The sequence below is a fragment of the Melospiza melodia genome, chromosome 3 (assembly GCF_035770615.1).
Source record: "Melospiza melodia melodia isolate bMelMel2 chromosome 3, bMelMel2.pri, whole genome shotgun sequence".
Lineage (NCBI taxonomy): Eukaryota > Metazoa > Chordata > Aves > Passeriformes > Passerellidae > Melospiza > Melospiza melodia.
In genome coordinates, this window is record NC_086196.1 from 126,522,634 (window position 1) to 126,548,246 (window position 25,613).

A 25,613-nucleotide genomic window follows, 5' to 3' on the forward strand; every position below is an offset into this window, starting at 1 on the left:
CAGGTTGTGACCCTGATGATTGTCTTGAATTGCAGATGCTGATATCATCCCACTGATTTTTATTGCTTCATCAAAGCAAAGCAAATGCAAACTCATAATAGCTACCCACCTGAACTACTTTTCTGACCATTTCATGTCAAGGGAATGGAAAAGCAGATAAACCATGCTATTTTATTTATCCTACCTATGTAGACTGGTTGTTCAAAAGGAGGACCAGCTTTTTAGGTTTAGAAAAATCTGAGGGACTGTTTTAATTGCTTTGCTCAAAAGGGAATGTTGTGATGCTTCAGTGCTCTACTGTACAAGTAGACAGTAGAGGATGAACAACTTTTAAGTTGTGACAGCAATTTTTTCAAAAAATTGAACCTATGAATGTCCTGTATCAAGTCTCACCTTGAGGAGTTTCTTCTAAACTAGTTCTTTCCCTTTTCTTTAGCCTTTTTTTTCCCAATTTCTCCATTGCTAGATATTATACACCTTTCAAAGTAATTTCTTCAGCAGATTTATGCTGATACATTATTAAAGATAAATATTTCAAGCGATGCAAAGGTCCCTAAACTTCTTTTGAACTATATTTTTAATACCTAGGAAAGTTGCTGTTTCAAATCTTCCCTAATCTTAGTACTCTAGGGCTTGAAAAACATCCCCAGTATTAATGAATGTGATCTGAGTACAACATTTGTCAGAGAGAGCTGGGAAAGGGACCATGAAAAACGTATTACGTAGAGCGGAGCAAAATGGTTAGCCTTCTGATTATAAATCTAAAATATTAAAATAATGAATTCACAGAACCCTATTAGACATCAAAGCTTATGTCTTATTGGGGTATGCTTTTAATTTATATGCCCTCTTTCAGGCCAAAAGCAAACCTGGTAAATTGAACAGTGAATTCCTAGCCTGATTGAAAAAACCTGACTCTGGATCGTTGCTGTCAATAGAAGGGAGAGTGTGCAAGCTGAACTCTACCCAAGTAGATGCCTGTGGTATATTTTAATGGCACATTTTCAAACCTTTCAACCTTTAAATACAGAGCTAAACTTTAAAGCAGCAACTTGGTAGCTGTTATGCTCTTTGCTCTTTTATTTCAGTTTTCTTTGTTTCAGAAGTCTGCAGCAGGGGCAGCTGTAGGAAGGGAATTTAAGTGCTTTCAGTTGGCAAGAGCAACAGTGGTAGAGCTAGTAAACATTATGTCTTTTTTCCCCCTTTTTCCAAAGTACTGAAGAATGCAGTGAAATGAATATGCAGGCAGCTCATAATCTCTACATTCCTTTTAACCCAAATCTCAGTTTAGGAAAATTTAAGCCCCCTTCATTACATAGCCTTTTGATTTTAAAAGTGAGAAAGTTTTGTTATATTCTGTCTAGAAACACATAAGGATTTCAGAGATGACAGATAAATACAATGGGTAAAAATGTTAAATGTCGGTAACGGGCACAGAGGATGAGAGAGGGTGAGTGATTATGGCATTAATGTGAGATATAGGAGACCTGCTTTCAATTCCTTTATCCATCACAGGCTGCCTCTCTGACCTCGGGCAAATTTGTCTCTCAGGTTTAAATTTACCAATGTCTTTAGGCACATAACTCTCTCTGTTTAAACAAATACACTGCTGATGAAATGAGTGGTAAGTTATTGATTGGTACATTTGGTTCACCAGGCTTCCATTTTTGTCAGCAGAATTGAGGGTCATGTTGCTCCATTATCTTGGAGTTGTGTTGGGAACATAAATAGCTTACTAGGCTCTTGGGATGCTGATTTTCCAACTCTAGGAAGCTTCAGAATATCTCATATGATTATGCCCCTGTGTGAATTCACGTTGAGCTCCTTTCTGCTATTGTATTTAGTTCTGATCAACCCATCTCAAAAAAGCCTGTAGCAAACCCAAAGAAGAGCTGTGGAAATGATCAAAGGTATGTAATACTTTCAGTACATGGAGAGGTTGAATAGACTAACACTCTTCATCCTGAACCAGGGGTGTGGGGATGTGATGGCAAGCAATGCAGTTGTGAAAAGGGAGCAATTACTGAGTTTCTCACTGTATAATTGCCGTAGACTTAGTTTTTTACCTAACATACAATTAAACTGCAGGACCCTTTTCCAAGGGGATTATGGGTGAGAAAAGTTAGATGGTTGTAAAACACATAATAGAAAAATTTCTGGATGAAGCATCCATTCTGGATTATGGAACACAAAGAAATGACCTTGAGTTTAAGAAATTCTGTAGGCTCAGGCTGCAGAAAGCTGTGGGGAACTGCTGTCTCCTGTTTATCCTAATATATTTTGGACACTTTTGATACTGACCACATCAGAGAGCATCCCAAGATGGATGGACCTTTCATCTTTCCTGACACAGATATTCTTATGTTCTTACTTTCCAAAAGGAAATAGATACAGACAAATATATTCTTCTCTGTGCTTTGCTGGTTTCCATTGATTCAATGACAGATGCTTGGTGTGCCTGAGACAGCTGAAGGGATAGAGATGAAAATATATTTTTGCCTTTATATTTCATCTTCTTTGCCTGGAATGAGGAGGAAGGGAGTCCCTTTGAAGAGCTGGTTCTCCTTCAGTGACTGAATGTTTAGTAGACAACCATCTTAGCAATGGACCAGAGAATAAACTGTGACAACTTTCCATCATATGCCATCTTTTTTTTAGTGAGAGACTAAACTACTACTTTCATATGATGGCCTTCATCCTTCTCTTACCCTTTCCCAGTTACTTCTGGTTGATAAGAGAAAGCAAACCCTATTCATCTGCGGCTCTTGGTCGCGGGTAAAACCTGAGAAGTCACCAAAACATTTCTGATATTCCTACACAAACCAGCTGGTATCACAATCACAGCAGAGAAGAAGGGAAGTTACTAATTTTGGAGACACTCAGTAGTAAAGGGAAGGATGATTTAATCTAGCCTTGAGTGTTTTGCTCCTAGGGCAGCCTGTGGACTTCTGAGGAAAGGTGGACACAATTTGAATGTATAAATCTCCATGGCAATGAACAGCAGCACCTGGTAACTACCAGGTGTCCATCTCCTTCCAAGAGAGGAAAGTGTTTTCTGTTTCCCCCCACCCCCAGCACTCTTCCTTACCAAAACTCTTTTTGTAGCAATATCCTTCTAGGTGCACTGATAGACATATCTCTGCCTCTGAGGTTTGAGAACATTACTTACCAAGTGGTAACAGGGCATACCCAGCAGCAAAGCCTGTCACTTTCCTTCAGTAGGACTGCAATGCAGCTTCCAGGCTTGCCACAGCCCCAACAGTCCTGGGAGTGAGGAATGGAGATGAGACAGTTTATTTGCAATAGAGAAAGCTGTATTGCTAGCAATGAACTGAAGAATAAACAGAAGACTTTACACAAATGTGGCACTTGCTCTTTTCAAATTACAGCCATTGTATTTTTACTACAGATGAAAAACAAACAAGCTGCTCTGTCTTGTCTCTCCCAGCTTGCTTAGACACTCAGCTTAGTTTGGCTGCATGTAGATCAAATTTTTTCGAGAGATCAGCATTTCCTTTTAACCTTTTGAACTGTAAGTCTCCATAGGATCCTGATGTTTTCATCAATTATATATTTTCATTTTGTACTGGTAATCAATAGGATTTTAGAACACTAATGCCATACTTTAGCTTTGTCTTAGGCTAGTAAATGAATAATAACTAAATAATGCATTTCAAACAAGAGAGAAATGAATATTCTCCCTCCAGTGCACAAAGAAACATGGAAAAAGAAATCTCTGAACAATAGGACATTGATTTTTGTGTCTCCAAACTTTCCAACTGCAGGCAGAAGAGACAAGAATAGAGTTTTAGTGCTGTATCTTACGCCTGAAGTTGCATTTGGGCATGAAACTTCAAGATGTATCTCATTTTCTGAGCATTACAACTGGGTAAAGGTTTGATGCAAACCATGATAATACTGAGAATTCACTGACTAATAGGAACCTTGGGAAAGCAAAAGGAAATGCTTGCAGTTCAACTTTGTTGGCAGGGGCCTTACAACTCTTTGTGTTCTCAACAGACAAAGCCTCCAAACAATTGATATCTGGAAAACAAGACTACACGTTTATGAGCAGGCCAGAGATGGTCAGGGAATAGCCCCAGACTCTGCTTTGGAATCGTGTTTGCTGTTACATTGTTAGCACAGGTTTTGTCAGAATTTTGGCCAGCGCTAAGGAGTGTTCTCCCAAGCAACACTGGAGTGGACATAGGTTGGGAGTTAGCGCTCTTGGCAAAGAACTTGAACATGAATTCCCCATTTTGGGCACAAGAACTTGGCTGTGCAGCTCGGAACCATGCAGTGTCAGCTGGCCTTGAAGCCAAGGAGGAATCCAGCTCTCATTTCATTTGCTAATGGAGACATGGCCAGTGGGTATTAGCAGTGCTTGATAGCCCTGTACCAGCTGAAGAAAGAGCATCTCATGTCTAAAGGGTTTGACTGGGACCGGAGAGATTCAGTTCCTACACATGGCTCAGGTTTTCAGCCTAACTTGAGATCACTTAGAACCTCTGTGTTTCTTGTTTCACCTATAAAATAGAGATAACAGAACCCCGAACCCTTTAAGTACTGTGACAATGTTACGTGGAAAGATAGATGGATTGTAATGTATTTAATAGAGCAACCGTCCCTTATAGAAATCTCCAGGATAATGGAGAATTCATTTGACTGAGAAAAGTTTCCAGTTCTCTCTCTTTGCCCCACTGTTTATTTCTCCATATCAAACTGTTTAGCTCAAACACTGAAGACACTGGAGGCTCTGGAATCTGGCTGGGTTATTTTTGTCTTCTGTGAATTCAGCCCACCAGTGTACTTGTGAGGGCTGAACCCCTGCTTGGAGTTTGTCAAAATGTATTTTGAGCCTGAAATCTTTTGAAGGCAGCTGGCATGTGGCATTTTCTAAGTAAAGCTTTTGTCACTGGAATACAAATGTCAGTGATATTAGGTGATCCATTGCTGCACAATTATAATGAGAATAATAACAACAGAAGAGAATAGTGAAAAAGTGTTAAAGATTCACAAAAGGGGATACAGGTTATTTTTCATCCTGATTCAGGACAGTGCTTAAACTTACCTAAATGTTTAGCACACTTAAACACCTTTCTCAAATAAATGCTCTTATGATCTGATTTTGGCAAGAGTAATGCATGGTACTAGACAGCTATTATGTCCAGAATGAGATCTAAACCAAAATTATTCACTCGAACAAATTTCTCCCATGAAATTGATTGTCTACCTGATGATAGCACTGCTGAAGTTTCCCTTCCTTGAATTAAACATACTGCTCTTCATCAGTCCTGTGGTTCCTTTTCTCCTGTTTGTTTTCTCAAGAAGCAAACCCTAAGGTTTCTCTTGAGCATTCCCAAATATATATGAGTGGATTTATGTATATACTGATAAATTATTCTGGCAAATCAGTGTAATCTTGCAGGTGCAAGTTTAGGCATGTTGCATTTTCTCATTTAGGCATGTTGCATTTCTCATTGAGGAAGTGATGCATTTGAATAAAATGCCTCTGTCTTATTCTAAACAGAATTTTACATCATGACTGACAACATTTGTAAGCATGATGACTGAGTCATATATGCTGAACACGGACACTTTATTACACAACAATGTTTTAACTTATTGCAGGGGCCTGTCATGTGTTCTTACTTTCAGCCAAGTTACACTTTCCTGTAATAATGGAATGAACAAAGAACCTGCACTTGGGATACACTTACAAACATTAATATACATCTGAGATCTTTTGGCTTGATTCCTCTTGATAGGACAACAGGTCTCCATGTTATTCTTGCTTTACCTGGATATGCTTTTTCCAATGATTTTGTGGGATTTCATTATTCTTTTGCATTTCACATTCTTTTTTATGTTTTGCAAAATGATCTACTTCTGAAAATGCAAATTAAGAAACTTCTGTTTCTCTCAAGATATATTAAAAGTGAAGAGTTAAAATGATTTTCCATAATCTGTTTTTTTTTTTTTAAATCCAGAAGGTTAAATATAATTTTAACAACTGGCCAGCAACAAATGGCCTCCATTTAGGAATGGAGGATGTCTTCTCTGTTTACACACACCAAAATTTCTAAGATCTAGACAAACCCTTATTTTTTTTTACGCTCAAACAGTTAAAACATGGAGTAGCACATTTAATTTGGCTAAAAGTCCTTTCTTTTCCAGCTTCTTACACATATCTCAAGTCTGTCAGTGTAAAGAACATAATACTGTAACGAGTCTTTCTCAAGGCTGCCCTTTAGCTTAAGACAGTCTTGGCTGCTGGAGAGCTTTCTGCCCCAAAAGATTTATCTGCTCCTTCTATCACCTCAGACCTGCATGCCAGCACAGGTGGGAATTGAAGAAGTTTTCAGACTTTCCTGTTAAACTTTCCATACAAAACCCATTAAGATTTCTGTGCAGATGAAGGTAGAGAGGGGACCTGTTGAAGTGGGTATGCTTCTTTTAATCTTGTCTGCAATACAATCAGATTTTTCTATTGATCTTTGATCTGAAGTACAAAACGTCCCTTAAGCCATGGGAATTCAATGTATCTATTGAATTATCTGTCTATCTAGCAACAGTAGAGTCAATTTTTAGAAATACATATTCGCTTACTGTATCATTTTAATTATATTATATGAGTATCTGACATATATCTTTGGTTTTCAGAAGTTTGTAGAAAATCTTGTCTTCACAGGTATATGGACAGTGCAGTTACTTTTCTACTCTGGAGTTAAATTTTATCCTCAACACTTATATGATCTCAGTTCCTCCTACTGATGTTACTGAAAGTCTTTAACTTCAGTGGGAGTTTGATCAGGCCCTAAAGAAAGTTGGCATCAGCCACAAAAGCCAACAAAGGACCATGTCTAAGGAGAAATTCAATCAAAATATCCCTCTTCATGAATCAGAAAAGACACAATGGAAATACTTGAAGAAACTAGCTAAAATTATGTAATTAAATATATAATATCTCAGGCAACAGAAATTTATACACTTCTAGATTATTTCTTTTATTTATTCTTTGCACAATGGAACTTAGCAAAGGTGATGCCCCCCCGTAATTATAAGTGAATAACATTTTTACTGTAGGTTATAACAGAAATTTTTCCAGTCGTGAAACTCTCGTGAGTCACAAAGCCAGAATAAGTAGAACCTTCTAAAATTTCGTCTCCCCCATTTGATTTCAAAGTTCCCAGATGGCTAAAAAATAACTCCCCAGTATGCTCTAGGGCCCAGCTTTCCTGGCTCTTCACAGAAATTTCCACTCAGGATACTCTCTGAAGAGTGCTCAAACAATTGTTTGTGGCCATGTTCACGTGGATATTAAAGAATATTTTGCCTTGTGGGCAACATGTGTACAACTAAATGGATTTCACCACTCTGTAGACTTCCAGCACCATCCAGAGGGTCTGTTGTGCTCAGGCTTTTTTGTTCTCCATCATGACAGACCCTACCACGTGTAGAATACTCACCACACCACAAAACCTCTCTGGTGGCAAACCATAATGCAGCCATCCTACCGTTTCAGACATTTTGACCTGAAGAAGTGAACCCCAAAATCACAGTATGATATAGGCATGGACCCTCTGGGGCACATGGGAGGGCTTTGAGGTGACCAAGGAAAATTACTTAATTTGCATGTGTTAAAAGTGCAGTCAACCTGCTTCAGCAGCAGCCAGGTGTGGAAAGCATAGATGATAAGTAGCAGGCTGCACTTCACCTAGAGGCCAGAGGTCATTGTCTGGACTGGACTTCAGGTTTGCCAGATGGTGATCAACAGGCACAACTGACTGATTGCATGAATTTTTGATTTATTTACTGTGATAATAAGGCAGTTCAATTTTTAGAGCTTGCTGAATTGTATGCTTCCTTAGCAAGTGGATGGTTGATGTAAATGAGGACTAGGAAGCATTTTTCCTCTTGGAGGTTTTCAAATTCTTTTCTGTGTAAACAGGACCTGATTTTTCCTATATTCATGAGCAGAAAATAACAGTGAAGTCATTGTTTAAGAGTTGCAAATGTACAGCAACAACAGTGCAAATGCTGTATGACATTCTGGATACTGAAATCTAGAGGCCTTTTGTGACAACCAAGATGTCTCCCATTGGTGCTTGATTTATTATTTAGATTGATTTGGAGAATGAGGCCTTGGGAGGTTGAAATATAATTATCCAGTTACTTGTTCATAGTGGGGGGGAGGGGGTGGGGTGGGAAGAAAAGACAAAAATCTCCCACAGGGAACAGAACAATATTTTAATCAAATAATTTGAAAAAATATTTCCTTAATTTTCAGTAAACACTGACATTCATAGAATCACTCAGTAAGGGCATAGGAACTGTTTGAGAAGGAATTTTAGATAAATACCTGATTTGATATTTCAGCGTGTGTTCTTGCCTGTTCTTGGTTTTGAGTACAAGGGGATTAAATGGAGAAACAGAATATTGTTCTGGGAGGGGCAGAGAGCAATAAATGGTAGAACATTGTAATGTCTCAGCAGTAATTTCTTGAGATCAGTTATATCAGCAGTAATGTGGAATAGTTTGCATCATGTTATTGCTTATGTAAGAAAGAAGAGCTATTCTTCAAAGGTACGAGAGCACCATCTGTGGCAATAATGTGGGAACGAAACTCGTGAGAAGACATCATGTTTCCATCTGTTTTCAGAGAGCCTTAAACAATGGCCAAATCCACCAGCAAGCTTCTGCTGTGTGAACTTGTGAAGTGTTTGAGAAAGTTTTATGGCTTCTGCCTCTGAACTTATGCATGCAGGTCCAGAACGAGTGTCTGTCAAGAGGAGCTGCCTCTGCAGACGGATGTGTCGGCACTGGAGGGCACGGGCAGCATCAAAGGTCTGCCGCGGCAGCCGCCTTTCATGTTGGTCATGTACAAGATCCTGTATGTGCTGAAGCAGGGAGCAAGCTCAATTCTTTGTCAAAGTCTTCCACTTCCGAATGTTGGCTTCAGGGTGTTTTAGATATTTAAGGGTGTTCAGAGATTGTAAAGAATAAAATGTGATAGTACCAAGTTATCTTCTTGTGGTACCTTTATCTATTTTTGTGTCAGTAAGTTGTCTTGCGGCACTTATGAGGTTTTTTCCCAAAAAGTCATACTTTCCCCAGTCTGTCTAACTGGGTAGTTTAACACCAACCTGTGCAGTTGCTTTTTATGCTCACTTTGCTGTCTCACTCACTGTAATGTTGGCTTTCAGGGAATCTCAGGAAGGCATACATTTTTTAGGGACCAAGTTTGGCTAAAGAGTAGCAGAGACTAACTGTGGGATGGCAAGGCCATTTATCCCTGGTATTCATTAGTCTGGCAATTATATATTATTTTGATATTATGGTCATCGCTTGATAAATGAATGAAAATGAAATAGGTTTTTTTTTTTCTCATGGAAATAAACTCAGAATTTCAACAGACCCTGAAGTCCAGTGCCTTTGGCTAACTCTGAGATTTACCTGTATCCTGGCTGAATATCTGTCAAGTGTAACAGGATTTTGGAGGAGATTGCAGATAATTTCTGGAATATGTCTTCTTTTAAAAGCCCATTATTTTTTCAGTAGTCTTTGCTGATACATCTTACTGTAGCTAGGCACTCCTTTAAATTAGCCTGTGAGCCTGTGAGTGAAATCCTCCTTGGAGGTGCCAGTTTATCATCCTGGAGAGCATCACCCCAGCCCAGTATCCAGGAGGGGTGCACTGTGAGTTCCAGCACAGTAGTTCTGCATCAGCAGGAGATTTCTCTCATGAAGGGGAAATCCTCAGGAGAGAGATGGAGAAAGGATTTGAATCCGAAATCACCTGTGTATCCTCGGGAGACTGGTGTGAGAAGCTTGCTGTGTTCTCCTGTGGGGCAGACTGTCCCAGCTATCCCAGGCATTGCATCAGAACAGGGCTTCTCTGGTTTGCTCAACTGGGGGCGTGAAATAAAATTTCATTTTTGTTTTATTAGAAACTATACATCTGTGGTTTTCACCTATAAAACTCACTGACAATAAACAGTTCTGACTGGAAGGTATGCATGTTTTATCTAGTAAATCCAAAGAGAAGTTTTTAAAAAATGTAGTTTCAAGTGAATGAGAAGAGGAATAAATGGTAATATTGTGGTCTTGTAAAGGTAAGAGTGAAAAAGAAAGAAAGGGTGAAACATTACAAAGGGCTTATGCCATTTTCTCTTCCTTTTTCAGGATAAATGAGGGGAAAAAAAACCTGGGCAAAAGAATACTTAGAAACAAAGAAAAACTTACATGAAATACCCTTACAGACTAATGGGAATGGACCTCTTGTGATTTTAAATGTATTCCAGTACTATGCTAACACATGCAAAGGATGAAGGAAGCAACTTACAAATGGAGAGAGTGTCAAATTCTCAAATCAAGGCAGAATAATTCATCCTAAGAGATAATTTATACCGACTAAGCTGTCTGAGGCTTTGGAGATCAGCTTTTGGCATGTGTTTCTCTACAGCTTGCACAGTGGACCACAGCATGCTATATAGATGATTCATGGGCTGGAGACTTTCTGCACATGCAGGGTCCAAGGTGGGTTGGCTCAGCTACAGAACAATTTTTAAAATTCCTTTGCACCTTATGTCTTTGGCTTCTTTTCTGTGGTTTCTAACTCCTACTTCTCAATAGCTGAACAAGATATTAACAGGATAAATTACTCACTCACAGCATTTAAGCAAATTGCAGGAGAGATGTGACTTATGAAAACAATTGTGTCTCTTAGATGCTTAGGCTCCAGCTATAATGCTGGTAAAGATGACACTAACAATACCAATAATGAGAATATGTTGCCACTAAATAGACAGCAACCACGTCTTTATTTACTTTCAAAGCTGTGCTTTGCCAGTACTGCCTGTTCCCTCTCTTTCCTGTAAAAAAAATTGGGGGGAGGGAAGAGGGGAGAGGGGGGGAAGAAAAAACTGAAAGCCAGAAAATGCAGAGAGGATTCTGGCCAAGATGAACACAGAGAGGCAAATAGTGTAGTGACTCTTTCCTGTTGTCAAGGGTACAAGTGAACAATAGGAAACTTTCAAAAATAATATTTTTAATTTTAAAAAATATTTTAAATGAATGAAAAATATTTTAAATAGTTCATATAACTTTTCAGAAAGACTTTAGTAACTCTTTGGATTAGTGGTATTAAAAATCAGATGGAAAAAAATAACAGTATCCCTTTATACCAGTAAAAGCAGTGGCTGAACTTTTAAAAGCTTGCTGCCATTAAAGTCTGCAGTGTTTGAAATATATAATAAGCTTATGATGATAATTCTCCATCCACTGCAGCTCTTTCTTTTTTTAATCCTTTTTTTGCTTTCCCTGACTGTTTGACCTTCCGCATGATGCTAAAATTTATGGGAAGGTCAAAAAGTCACAGGGGCCCCATATGAGACAAAGAAAGATGAATATAGGATATCTAGGCAAAATCAATGATTTCTACAGGCTACTTCATACTCAGCAAAACACACCAGGTCTGTTTATAAGAAGGGCAGATGGAAGTTTGCTTTACACATATTAAAGGTGCTTTTTATGCTCTTATGGGGAAAAACTTTGTTTGCAAGCTTCGCATTCCAGGACCTTAAAACCAAATGCCAAGACTTTTCAGATCTGCCAAGTTCAAAATCTAAGATTTCAGGTCCACTTGCCAGATCACATTTTCCATTTGGCAGCAGCATTCTCTCCAGCCCTGCCAGTAGCTGGCCCCTGAGATGCCTCCTTATGAGGTGTGGGATTTAATTTAAATTTTTGGTTTTTTCAAACATTATTGTTCTGTGAACATGAAAGTCCAGAATTTCAAGATAAACCCAGGCTGAGCAGAACCCATTCTTTCCTGCTGAAATGTCTCCAAGAGAGAGCCTGCTTTGAGAAAACCTTGGAAATGATATCTGACTTAGCCAAGGGAGTTTATTTGTTACCTGCAGTGATATTTCTTAGTGAATACACATTTGTCAGGGGAATCCTGTTTCTGTGCTTAGTGCAGAATTTTTTTATTAGTTTTCTAACTGTGCATGCTTAATTCCCCTTTCTGTTAATGAGAGTTTAATGTGCTCTTTGAAATGAAGAAAAAAAATTCTATGCAACTGATAAAACAGAGCTTAAAGAAGTAGGGTGACAGCACTTGAGAAGGGGGAAAACAGCTTCCTGGCTGTGAGTTTAATGCTTTTCTGCAACAGGAGTCAAACTGTAGAAAATTGGTGATGGTGTGGGTTGGTTTTTTTTTCTTTTGGCCTTTTTTTTTTATGAAAACAGTACTTAAAAGGGAGAGAAAATAGGGGTGGTGTGGTAAAAGAACCATGAATTTTAACTACTTGCAATGTGTGAGCCATGTAGTGCTTCCCTAAAATAAATAAAGTTAAACTAGTCAAAACAGGATAATGGAAAAAGTGGGCTGCATAAATTGTGCAGACACTTTGTCAGAGCTCATCCCATTTCTGTTATGTTTTCATTTTGATGAAAAATCAAATCTGACCTTTCAGGCCAGACCTGATAATTTAAATGCTTTTCCTTGTTGTGATGCCCTCTAGAAGTCCGTTCATTCAAACTTCAAGGAAATTTTGTGGCAACAAATCATGATGACATACTTAGTCTTGCAATTCCCCTTGTCCACCCTTAGAGAAGATCCATGACTTAGCATATGAAGTGGATTACCTTTCACCCCAATTAATGTTTTTATAATGAGTACCAAAGGAAGTAATAATGTTTTGCCACTTATTATCGAGTGTTACTGGGGCGATCTCTGAAACTCAAGACTCAGGTCATTGACAGCACTGACATGATGGCAATCACGTTGCTGAGGTTTAAGCCCTGCTTCAGTGATGAATAAATTGGTCAATTTAATTTCCAGTACTATCAGTTTGATGCTTTGAGTAACAGAATGAGATAGATACAAATGTCCAGGGGTTTTGAAGATTTGGCAGGGGTTAGACTTGTAATTTCATCCACTCCTGAACCTATTCAAATGTTAATTAAAAGAGAAACAATGAAGTAATAAAATAAGGAATTATAGTTGTGTTTTGTCTGGGAACTAGAACTACATAATTTTTAACTACAGTGATAAATATTTTTTATACTATATATGATAAGACATGATATTTTACAATTAATTATATTTTGCAACTTGTCAGTAAGTTGATCATATTGCACAGGTTTTAAATTGCATTGGTTTTAAAGAATGAGAACCATCTGAGATGTTATTGAACAGCCTGATCCTACCCCACTTTCACTATCTTTTAAAACAGTGTGGTAATGCTTAAATGTACTTTAGAATGCCAGAATGCCAGACAAAGAAGGAAAGGCAGTTGATAGCTGCCTGACAGAGATAATGCTTCTAGGTTGTTCCTTGGATTTCTCATATAGGGAAAATTAGGCTGTTTTTATGTTTTAATCAAAAGAAGAAATGACTTGCATGGAACTTTAGCAAGGGGATATACTGGCTTACCAATAAATCTTTTTCACTTGAGTTATAGTGGCTGATAGCACTGCATGACCATGCACATACCATTAATATGAAGAATTCTCTTCTTACAATGCATATTTCTTTCTCTTTTCTTATTGAAATTATAAAAAGTTACTTCTACCAACAGCCAGTTCCACCCTACCTGAGGATAGCTTTCTACAAGACCTAAATAAAGACAGAGAGCAGATGGACAACTGTCTATGTGTGTGTGCGTTTTATGACTTTTCTCCCATTCTCCTGGGTAATAATGCCATTCAATACTGTCCATTCATTTCTCAGCACCATATTTACATTAGAGAAGTAATTTATGCCTTCTCCTTTGAAAAAGCTTCATTGATCACTTTTTCTCAATATGATTGAGCAAAAATGTCTTGAATGTCCTTCCATAGGGAAATTCTATGGGACGGTTGGATAAAACAGGAAAACCTATGTAGGGGTGGATATTGAGTCACATTAATTGACAGAAAGGTTTCTTTGGGAGAGGAAAGAGTTCCCACCAGTCCCTGTGCTTCAGACTATTCTTAATTATTAGCTGGGAAGCGCTTGCCTGGCATTTAGGATCCTGGTGAGCACTGCAGCTGCCTTTGCCTGCCCTCTGGTATGGGTGAGACCCAGGCTGCAGCAAAAGGCTTCCCTGCAGCACAGAGATTCCCTGATACATGGAGAGACTGGAGCCACAGTGTTCCTCAAATGGTTGGTATACCTGTGATATGCCAGGACTGACAATGTGAGCCCTTATTTGTCTCATCCAGCTGGCTAAGAATAGATACAGATTTTAGTCTCCATGTTTCAGTTTCCTTCCCTATAAAAAGTAACATTTACTTTGTTTCTTAATCTTTTCATGCACTTTTAATTATTTGACTTCAGAAATATTTTTGCATTGATAATACTAAGTAGAAAGATTGTGTAAATGTAAAACACTTTTGTTACAAAATGTCTCATCTTGAATATGTTATTTCAAGGATGACAGTTGTAAAATTTCAATATCTGTTAAAAACCAGTTATTTATTTACACTAATGTGCTGTCCTCATGCATAAACAATCACAAGGAGAAGAGTGGTTTTCTCCATAGCTGCATGTGGAAGTGTGACACACCACCTCTTTAGTGTGTGTCTTTCTGTGTGTCTTTGTGTCTGTCTGTGTCAGAGCTAGGCTTTGAGGTGTTGGCCGCCTTTGTGCCCATCTGGAAGTTCATATTGAAGTTCATACACATTTATTTTTCCAGAGCAGAGAGGGGGGCATGGCTGCATGTTCCTGTGAGCAAAACCAGAGGAAACTGAGTCAAGACGATTTTAGGAAAGTACTTTAGGAAAGTACTTTTGACACTGGCATTTTAAAGCCTCAGCTTTCACAGATACATAGTGCATCTGAAGCCCTGTGGGCAAATTTCTGTTCCTTTCTGTCCTGCATAATGAACAACTTGGGCTCAGTTCTTTGGTTCTCTAACAGTTTTTCAGGTCTCTGAAATCCATCCAGCTTCACAGACCTGCTTCCTACCTGCTCTCATATCTGTAAAGTTGCCGAAACAGCTGGGGGATGAATTATCTATTTATTTATTCATTACAAATGCTTCTTTGACCTGGTGAAATCTGGTGAGCTGGAAAAGCCTTTCTTGTCACTCATGTTACCTCTTATCCTCCGCAGGAGTCGCAGCGGATTTAAAGGTCATTTGAAATGCAGCCTTTTGCTCTTTGACAGCCCTTTCAATATCAGCCTCCAGTTCTGTTTTACAAAGTCATCATTATTAACTGCGTTTGTGGCTACTGCTATTTTCCTGGGATTGCAGAGAAACCTGAGATACTAATTGCAATGAGCTAATTTGGCAATACCATGCAAACTTCCTTAAGGCATTAGTTAAGAATATACTTCCCTTTACACAAAGAGAATTTGAAAGTGGGAACAGACTGCAAATGCAGCAGAAGGTATGCTTTTGTACTCCTATACTTAAGAGTAGATGGTATAATTAGCTTACAATGGTAGTTGAATGTATCTCTCAGAATGAGAACATACAGAATTAAACAGTAGCTTTAGCCTAATGATAATCGGTGATAATGATGATAATAATAACAGTACTTAGAACTTTAATGCAGGGATTTGCGTCTTGAAAGTGCTATGCTAAACATTGACTTAATTACTGTCACCTCTTCGGGGAAGGTAGGTATTATTGCCCTGACTTAATAGACAGGGAAATAGAGATATAAGGGAATGAAATGACTTGCCAAGGGCTCTGCAAGAGCCTGTAAAGGGATTCAAACTTTACGGGTCCCTTTACTCTATGTTCCCTTATACCAGGATAATTATGCACATTGTAGGGTTGCTCTGTGCTTTTGAAACTTGAGCCAAAGCCTTTTGAAATTAGAACTGTGTGTAACATATTTTGAAGGCTGTACTTTTCAATCATATTTTAATATGATTTTCCCTTTTAGGTCAACCTGAAACATACAGTTGGAGGCAAAAATTTCAGTTTTGGTTTTAGATATATATATTTATTAATCCTTTTAGTAAAAATCTTGTAAAAGAAAGGTCAAAATTTTGTACAGGGTCATTCAAGAAACAAAAGAAATTGTTCTGAAATTGGTTCATTATTAGTTGTGGAAGGATATTTGTGTGGCCTGAAGATTTTTGCCAAATTCCAAATTTACTAAAGCTGTCTCTGACATGCAAATTGCATATTTTTTTGAGTTTGTATCTTGTAGACATATTTTCCCTGGTTCTTATTAAAATCACTGTGAATCTTCCTGCCTCGATTGTTTCTCCTCACAGAAGGACTGGAGATCAGCCCTGTGATTTGATTACTTGCAGAATATATGGGGAGTAAAATGGTATGATGTTAACATAAACAGTTTTCTGACCACAGCCACGAGTTAAGGTGATGATGAGATTCTGTAAGAGGAATTGTATTCTGTAAGTATGAAGTGAAAACATCAGCTTTTAGCTATAATTATTTCCCTGTGTAAAAGGCATTAACACCAGACTACAGGAATGAATTTTGCTTTGACTGCACTCACTATGCTTTTAGCATAGATCTTGTAGGCGCCACAGTTCTGGTTAATTAAGTCTGAGTCGTAGTTCACTTTGATAAGAAATGTAGTTCTGTATCTGACAAGCATAAGGCAATAAAAGATGTCAACATCTGCATTTGTAGGATTTAGCAGGAGCTTTTGATAATTGTTTTGTCTGGCTCCTGCCTTCTGTCACCTTTGCTGAACGGCGGATCAGCACACACAGGCTCACAGGCATTTAAAAACTGGATGCACTGAGTGCCTTCCTGTGGACAGGGAGAAGTGTCCCTCTGCACTGGCAGCTGGTGTCACATTTATGTGTTTCAGTACCTACGATGCATGTGGGCACTTGCTGGTGCTCAGAAGAGAGATGACGCCCGTAGGTAACAGCTTCATGCAGCATTATTGATTTTTACATTGTACCAGATGCCATTCCTGGCTCTGTGAATCCCTTGCGGAGCCTCTCCTGGTAGCTGAACTAAAGCTTCAGACAGTTTGTGTAGATGAACTTGAGGAATGCTTTGGCTGTTTCCAGAACAAGATATTTGAATTCATTCAGCTAATCAAAACAAAGACTTATATCCTACAGGCTTTAACTGGGGTATTCATTAAACGCTTTTGCTTTTTTTTAAAAACCTTTTTCTTTGTAATGTCACGACTGAACACAGCAGCAAAAATTAGAAACATTGAGAAAACAGTGGTCACACTTTCTGAAAGACTACCTTTGTATTTTCTTTCAACAGACATTTTACACTGAAAGCCAAATGTTTTTCTAACATTCACAGTTTTCCAGTCAGGTTAAATGTAAAGAAACTATTTCTATAAAGGTGAAATAATAGGCCATAAGAGAAGGAGTGGCTAGTCACACAGGTCAAGGTGTTTTTTTTTTGAAGAATTGAATTTTTGTTTTCAACAAATTGCTTTGAATGGATAATACCAGCTAAAAATATTCATAGGCATTATTTAGCAAATAATTTCAATGAAGTGCAAGAGAACCACTGTCTAACAATAAGCTAACAGAATGAACATTCTTTCATATAATTAATAAGAATTATTCACTTCTCTAATAAAACTAAGTGGCTTTTAGGGAGGTGGAGTATGAATGGAACATTAAATTTGCTTCGTCCTGGCAGTCCGTATTAGAATATCAGAGATGAGTGGTTATCTGCACATAGTTTAACAGACTCCCAGCTTGGAGGAGTACTAAATAAGAGGCGAGACTTAATGGAGTGGAATAAGAAATATGGACCTGAAAATGAGACTGTGCTGTATTATATGTTGATCACACAAGGTGGCAGAATGAGCTTAGGGCTGTCCCAGAAATAAGAGGCAGTGAAGCACCATTGCTTTCAGTCAAGAGTGTATCCTTGCTTGCCTAGGAGTATGCCAAGTTGCTTCTGCACATGGAGAGGGATGGAGGAGAGTATTTTAATATAGTATTTTTTGATGATTATCCAAGTGCTTCAATTTCATTTGGAGATTTAGTGGAAACTGTTAAAAGCTTGTGTCTAACTTTGGAAATTAATAATCATATAATGCTGAATCTGTGCACATCTTCAGTTTTATTGAAAACACAGTTTACTCTCTATTGATACATTGATTCTCTAAGTGGGGCTGAACTCTTCAGATGAAGGACAGCAGCAAGAACAGGCACGTAGAGAACATTTTGCCTTTCTTTATTGATTTATGGCTAAATTCACTTCTATTGTGAGTGAGTGAAACTATTGACTTTCCTTGTGTTGCATTTACTTATATGCTCTGCCTGAGCATGGTAGGCAGGTGTATGTGGCTGAAATGAGCGCAGCCCAAAGAGGAGAAATTGAAATGCAAGACAAAGAGAAGGGTACACTCTTCAGCAACCTCCATGCTACTGCTTTGGCCAATAAGTAGGGGAATAGTAGCAACACTTTTTCTATGCCTGTACAGCTGCCTCAACTGCTGAGCCTGTTGTTCTAATGCTCTCTTCGAGGAGCAGCACTGATCTGCATCACCAAAGGAACCTTTGGATGCAGGTTGCAGGTGGGCTCCTATGTGTACTCACTCAGTTTGCCTCTGTGGAGCTCCAAGACAGACAAATGGTGCCCCAAAATGATGGAGAGCTTCAGCTCTGATAAGGGACTCCTTCCTGTCTTCCTGACCTGAGTTGTACCAATAAAACATAAAGGCAGGGGCAGTGCTAAGCACAATTAATGATTGCTTGAAGAAAGAGATATGTCCTTGTAGGGTGCATTTTAAACATACCTGGCAACATATTCTTGCATCTGAGTTTGCTCCTGCCTGTAAATGAGTGAAATAACTGAGCAGGATGCTCTTAAAAGTAAGGGGTTTAGAACTCATATCTGTGCATTGCTCCTTTGCAGTATATTTCTGGAAGCTCATTAGAAGCTATTAAAGATTATTCACCCTTCCAACCTTTTCAGCAGATGTTCAGCTGTTTGTTTTTTCCTTCACTGCCTTAAGATATTTGGCTAAGCATTAGTACAAGACTGGAACAGGTCAGGAAAGTATTTATTTCCCAGAAAAATAAATAAACTAGTAAAATATATGGCAATTAATAAAATAAGTCATCTGCAACATATTAATGAGAGGTGGAAAATAAAAATTGAAAGTTTCAAATTTAAAGCTAAAGCAGACACTGAAATGAAATTTCTCTTTCTACAGAGAGAAGGTTACAAAATGATAAAGAAGGAAAGGAAGAACCAAGGAAAAAAGGTAAAGCAAAAATTAATTCTGAGTTCTGGAAAACTCCTTTTCCTTTGCTGCATTTGTCTTTGACCTGTTGGTCATCAGGGGAGCTGTGAAGCTCATGAGACTTCTTGAATGACTTATGGTCATGTCTAAGAGAGTTTTATTTTGGCCCACACCTTAATGCTGAGCTTCAGACCTGAGAACAACCTGATCCCTTTTTATTGCGTCCAGCTCATTCCACAGCCAAAGCCAGACTTTCAGTTCTTAGGTTTGGTTTCTCAGCTGAGCTTCATCATTTGTGTGACATTTTTTCCACTGCCCAGTGCAAAACCAGGGAGGTTATTTTTATTTGTCAGTGGTTTTAACTAACCTGCTCGAATGTACACTGCACAGGCTTGAGTCACTCACAGCCTAGATGAGGTGACTGAGTGGAGACAGCTTCTCAAAATGCCTCTCTGCCGTGACTGCCTGCGAGTCCTCCCTCTGTTCAGTACAGTCAGGCTTTAACAATCTAAACCACTGCAGGGGATGCTTTGAGTTAAACTGCTAGCCTTGCACAGAAATGGGCAAAAATCCCTTATACCAGCTCTCTACCACCTCAGTCACTAATTACTGCCTTTCAGTCTGATCTGCCTTGTGGGAGCCTGCTGCCATTGATGGAGTGTCCTAAGAGAGCCAGAGTTCCTCAGAGCAAGTGAGCCCAGTGCTGTGGGGTGGCACAGGGTACTGGTGGGGATGGCTGTGGAGCTGGGGCACAGGGCTGGGCTCACACAGGCATTTGGGGTGCCACCTCACAGCATTCCATTCACATGGTCCAAAGCTGCAGTGCAGTGTGAGAGATAGGACAGCAAGACTGAATATACACATGTAATAGGCAGCACTCTTTATATATATATATAAAACAAGTAATTATTTCATGTCTGAAAAGGCATAGGAAGCTGTCTGCACTCTGAGAGTAGCTTGGCAGTGAGACAGCCATAACCGAACCAGAGCAGAAATGCAGAGCTCTTCTCCTAAGAGCTGGTGATGTGGGGCAGCTCCCTTTGTCACTTTCTAAAATAATTTCATAAAGTAATGTCTGCATATTGGTTAAATAAGTAGAAACTGGCTGAGTTTCAATCAATGTCTAACAGTCTCAGCAGCCTTAGCCAGTGCCCCTGGAAAGCAGAAAGCAAGCAGAGGCTGAGAGAAAAATACTGGGAGAGCTGGCACTGACAGCAGTGTGGAGTGTCAAATTAATAATGGCAGTGACACAGATGCTCACATAGATGCCATCCTGTTAAATGCAGGTGTCAGTCACACCTGCACAGCACACATGGAAGCAGAACACACTCCCTGGTCACATATGCACATATGTATCTACAGGTACCTATATGTGGTGGTGAGTGGACAAACAAAGCAGATGGGGGGAGAACATGCTGCAGGGTTCATGTGGTCACTGAAAATGTTCTCATTTGAGTGTGCTGCTGAAAAGCTTGCAGGCCAAATGCATATGGATGACTCCAGTGTCTGGAAAAACATGCTGTGGAGCTGCTGTATTGTGCTTGAAGCTACAGACAGTCCCTGACAGCCTTTGTGAAGTGATATGAGGCTAAATGCCTGTGAGAGTGAGGAGGTAATTCTGTTGATTAATGCCAGTCTTGTTGGTATTGATGATTTAGCTGCCTGTATGAAACAAATGTGGGCAATCAGTTCATCTTGAAAAAACTTGTACAACTGAATAAAGGAAGTTGTTGCCTAATCTATTTTATACTAATTGCTTCATGCCACAAATTCAAGGCCTGATCCAATATGAATTGACATGGAGGAGAGATAGTCTATTCTCTGCAGTAGTCTTTGGATCCAGGCTTCATTTTAAAGCGAGCAAATACTGCGTGCTAAATTAGCATTCATCTGAGTTGTCACTATCTGTTTCTTGAGAAGCAGACAGGCTTGATATTCTCTGTGTAGCCAAATGAGTCTTAGCACTTACACGCTGGATTGCAAGGCAGCAGAGCCAACCTGAGCACAACAAAGTTTTGGTGAGAGCTGGGGCACCGTGGGCTGCTGCCTGCGACAGACTGCCTCGGCTGGGTGTCTGACATGGGGCTCTCACTGCAGCGCTGCCTTACAGAGTCATTTACCACCAAGAAACACTTAGTGCTTATGAGGCATTTTTCAAAAATCTCACTGGGGCCATACCTGGGGCTTTAGCTATTTAAACATCTTAAAAAAATCTGTCCCTTGAGAGGATTTAACTCGGCAGGATTTAGGCTGCTAAGGCTGGCATCATCAAAGAGACCAAAGCGTCAATCCATCTCTTTTCACGCCTAAGGACATAATAGTATCATGCCCTCTCCCATGAGGGGGTACTGCAGAGAAATTTCCAAGCTCTCAGCACCCAAACTAGCTAGCTCTGGAAGCAGATGGAGTATAATTATAGCAGCGTTGAGCTGCACCTGAACTAATTAGCTCTGCTGAGAAACAGGGATTGAATTTAATAATGCATGTTCTGCCATACCAAAAAGGCTAGGCTGCCTTTGAGACCTGTGTGACTGTCTCTGCATGGTGCTGTGCTGAACTCTGTGGATGTACTGTGAAAGTCAGCTCAAAGCTTTTCTGTCATCATAATCTGCTGCAGAATGTAGGCATCACCTTGTCCCAGCATTCATCTACCATTGGAATAATTACTCCTCAGCTGTCACTTATCTCCTGACTATTAGTTTAGCATGTTATGTTTTGCATATGCTCAAGATTTTGCTGTCCAAACTCACCTAAATATTGAGATCTACTTCAAGGACTGCTGTGGTTAAAACCTTGAAGCCTTCAAAATGGGACTGTCTTTGCTATGGACCTGATGTTACCAGCATGGTCTCAACATGCTCAAAGTAAATGTAGCTGTGAGAGAAAGGTAGAAGAGCCAGGTTCAGATTCCTGCTCTGGAGCAGTGATACCTATCAGATGTGGAGTTGAACACCCATCTTAGATACATTTCCTAGTCACTGGGGTTAAAGACACTCTTCCTTACCTCAGTCCTTTGCATATCAAATAATTTCTATGAGGAGGGGAAACTCTTGTGTTGGTGTCTGAGAGAATTTTCCTACCCCAGGGAATGCTGACTGTTGGGATTCTGTCTTGGGGTGCTGGTTTGAACTCAGGCTCAGGCTGTGGTTTGGTCAGAAGGAGCAGTTGGACTCCGTTCTCCACACTATCACAAGGTGATCTAACCCCAAAGCTCTTATATCTCTGGGGCTACCATTACATCTTTAAAAATGTAGATCTGGTGTTTTGTATCATACAAGTGGCTGAGATTATTTAGGAGTTTAATGGCTCTAAACAGAGACTTTGTCTCTCTGGACACATATGAGCACCATTCCTTTCACCTGAATTTTTTTTGTTACTAGTGTGATCCATACACTGCTCAGCAGGTTTCTGTTGCCTCCATAATTATATGCCTATCCACAGAAAAATTGTGTGAGTATTGTAAGAGGTGTGTTTAGGACTATAAGGAAGATGTATTGCTTAATTCTGTTAAGTCTCTTTACTACTTGGAGTGTACAAATGGAAACTGGTCCTTTGAATTACTTGAAGTCTTTTGAAAATTTAAGCCATGTTCAGGACATTTGATGATTTTTTTAATGTAGTAAGTACATTTAGACAAAGTTAATGACTCTGTGTGGTGCAGACAATATATTACAACTACTGGATCGCACAAATCTAGATGTAAATTTTTCAATTGTTTCCTCAATTTTGTAAAACGCAGACTTCAATGATATGAGCCAAAGGAGATACTTGGTTGCTACTGATGCATCTTGCCAGGTCTGCTGTTGCAGCGACAAGTAGGTCTCTTATCAGAAACCCAAAATACTTTTGACTTTGTATTGAAACCATTCTTTTTCCTGCCATTCTGTTGATAGGGTCTGAAATAAAATCCCTTAACTAGTAAATGATCTTATTTAGGAGACTTGCAATACCTGTGTTGAAACCAGGTACCTGTGTTGAAACCATATGTCTGTGCAGGAAACACATTTCTTCTCCTCTTCCTCTATTTGCTCTTCAACATATTTGGCTTGAATAACTTTTTTTCTGAAAATATCAGTGGCAAGTGGATGAGCAGAGGCACTGGAAGCAATAAGGGGAAAGGGAGAGATGCAGGAAGAAGAGATGCAGGAAGAAGAGAGACAGGAAGGAAAACTCAAAATCTGAGCTCCTCTTCACCCTTCTCCTGGCATAGCACCAATGCAGTATGCCTCTTCTACATGGAGAGGAGTAGAAGTGCAACCTCTCCCTAAGTAATTAAATGAATACTTAACCTGCAGGTTCAAAACTTACAGCATATTATAAAACAATTATGTTTCCTTTGCATGAAAAAGCTGAATTGCCGCTCAGCTTCTTTTGTCATCTGTATGCATGAGTTTCGAGCAATTAGCATGAATATATTACAGGTGCAGTGTCTCAGGAAATTGCAAGAAGCTGTGTTGTATTTTTGTACTATAGAGAAGTGACAGAGCTATAACTTTGGAACAGTTGAAAAGTGGGGAGATGTGAGTATCTGAAGTTTGATTTTATAATCATAACAAGCACCAATAGCCATCCATTTAATAGTCATGAAATGAAATGCTGTATTTTCTTAGATTGTTCCATTACTCATTTAATTTAACTGGACACTAAAAACTATTTAATTTTAGATTTTTGATTACCTTTCTAATGTGCCCAGTTTATCCTTTTAACTGCAGATAAAGTTTTTTTTGAAGGGTAACAGCAGTGGTATTATGTTAGCTTTGATGTTATCACCAGACAACTTCTTATGACAGTGAAACACCTTTTTGCATGTTCTTTAAGATAAATTACCTAGCAATTCAAGAGTCCTGAATTTTGTTTGGTACAGTTTTGTCACATTTAATTGTTCATGTAAAGCTGATTTTTTTCCTGACTCTCAAATGCAATTTAATTTTTAAGTACAGGTTCCTCATAAATTCGGATGAGCAGAGTAAGATAAATGCTTCCTAAATCCAAATCTCAAAGTGACATTAATGGTGACCTTTTTTTTTTTTAATTAGAGTGATAGTGATTCACATCTGCTGAGGATCTCACCCTTAGAGTTACCTGACCTGATAATAATTTTTGCTGATGCTCCATTTATATGAGTACAACAGAGGGACCTCAAAGACTACAGCAATTACTCATATATGGTTTGATGCCCTTTTTTTCCACCACCGAGGCTCAAGGGAACAACTGTGGTAATAAGATTCACATCCACCATTTTACCATCATGAAATCACAGATTTGATGAATGATACTGATATGGAACTTTGCCTTCTTTGCAGGTATGAAAGGACAAATTAAATCCTGGGGTCTTCAAAACAAAACCCAGTGACCTCAGTCAAAACTCTTTGCACATAGAAAAAAATCCTGAAAACCAGTGTTGCACACAGAGAATGACACATGGACATGTTTGGGAGGTAGCAAAGGAGGAGAAAATGTGAGTACCAGATCAAAAAAGCAGTCTTCAGGTAGTCAGCATGGTGGGTCATCTGCACAGTGTTTCCACAAGCATGACAACATCAGTGACTCCCCCTTACCTTCAGCTGCCGGGACACATCAACATTTTAGTGGAGTGGGAGGAGGTAAAAGAGCTTACTCTGAAATGGAAATAGAAGGAGAAGGATATCACATGAAACGAATTCTGAGAGCAAGAAAGACTTGTGACATGTTAAAGATTATGTGTTCTGCAGATGGCAATCCTAGAGGCACAGTGGCTTGGTGGCTTTTTATATGAGAATAAGATCTGTACTAAAGCCCAGTGTTGTCCTGCATGATGCACCAATGTTTTAGTGCTAGTTTAGATGCTGATTTCCTATTCAGGAAACTTTCAACTCCACTCTAAAGTAACAATGTCAATAGAAAACATATTTTTCCATGTAATCTTTACCTGAGAGCCCCCCAACCCCTGTTGTTTTTTTTTTTGCATGGTTTATAAATTAAAAGTGTTTGTGCACCCCAAGGCACCACCTCACTCCTCTGTCTCTGGGTTCTCTGTGTGGGTCTATAGCTAAAGTGGTAACTCCTGTCCTATATTTCAAGTGTAACAGGAGGCCTTTTGAGCAAACTATCATTTACAAAAGAGCCAGAAATTGCACAGCCTCTGTGGCTCTGGGAAAATCTAATGGAGTTGTAGACTAATCCCCTCACCATTGCTCCACAGAGCATGGAGAGCAAATTCCCACACTTCCAAGGAAGAAGTAAATGTTCTCAGAGGGAAACCTCAGACAATTTTTCTCTTTTCCTCCCTCTTGGGTAGAGTTTTCTATGGGAATGACTGAGGATTGACCCTATGGAAAAAAGAATTCGAGAATACTTATTATAAAATTGATTTTATTTCCTTGTCATTGTGAAGTTGTTCCCTATAGCATGTTCTCTAATGATTTATCCAGAAGTTTCAAGAGCTGTAAGTACCAGTGGTTCTGTATTTCCCTGGCCTGTCT

At 39.1% G+C, this 25,613-nt stretch overlaps 1 long non-coding RNA gene across 2 annotated transcripts in view; it reads left to right on the forward strand.

The window, feature by feature from the left end:
- LOC134416403 (uncharacterized) overlaps positions 1–25,613 on the forward strand; it is a 152,574-nt gene that overhangs the window by 108,927 nt on the left and 18,034 nt on the right. The window contains exons 4-7 of one of the 2 annotated variants that reach the window (XR_010027261.1): positions 19,123–19,173; positions 23,574–23,672; positions 24,189–24,368; positions 24,456–24,610. This is a non-coding gene — a long non-coding RNA (uncharacterized LOC134416403). The remainder of the gene's footprint in view (positions 1–19,122; positions 19,174–23,573; positions 23,673–24,188; positions 24,369–24,455; positions 24,611–25,613) is intronic. The other variant, XR_010027260.1, reaches the window with a different exon arrangement.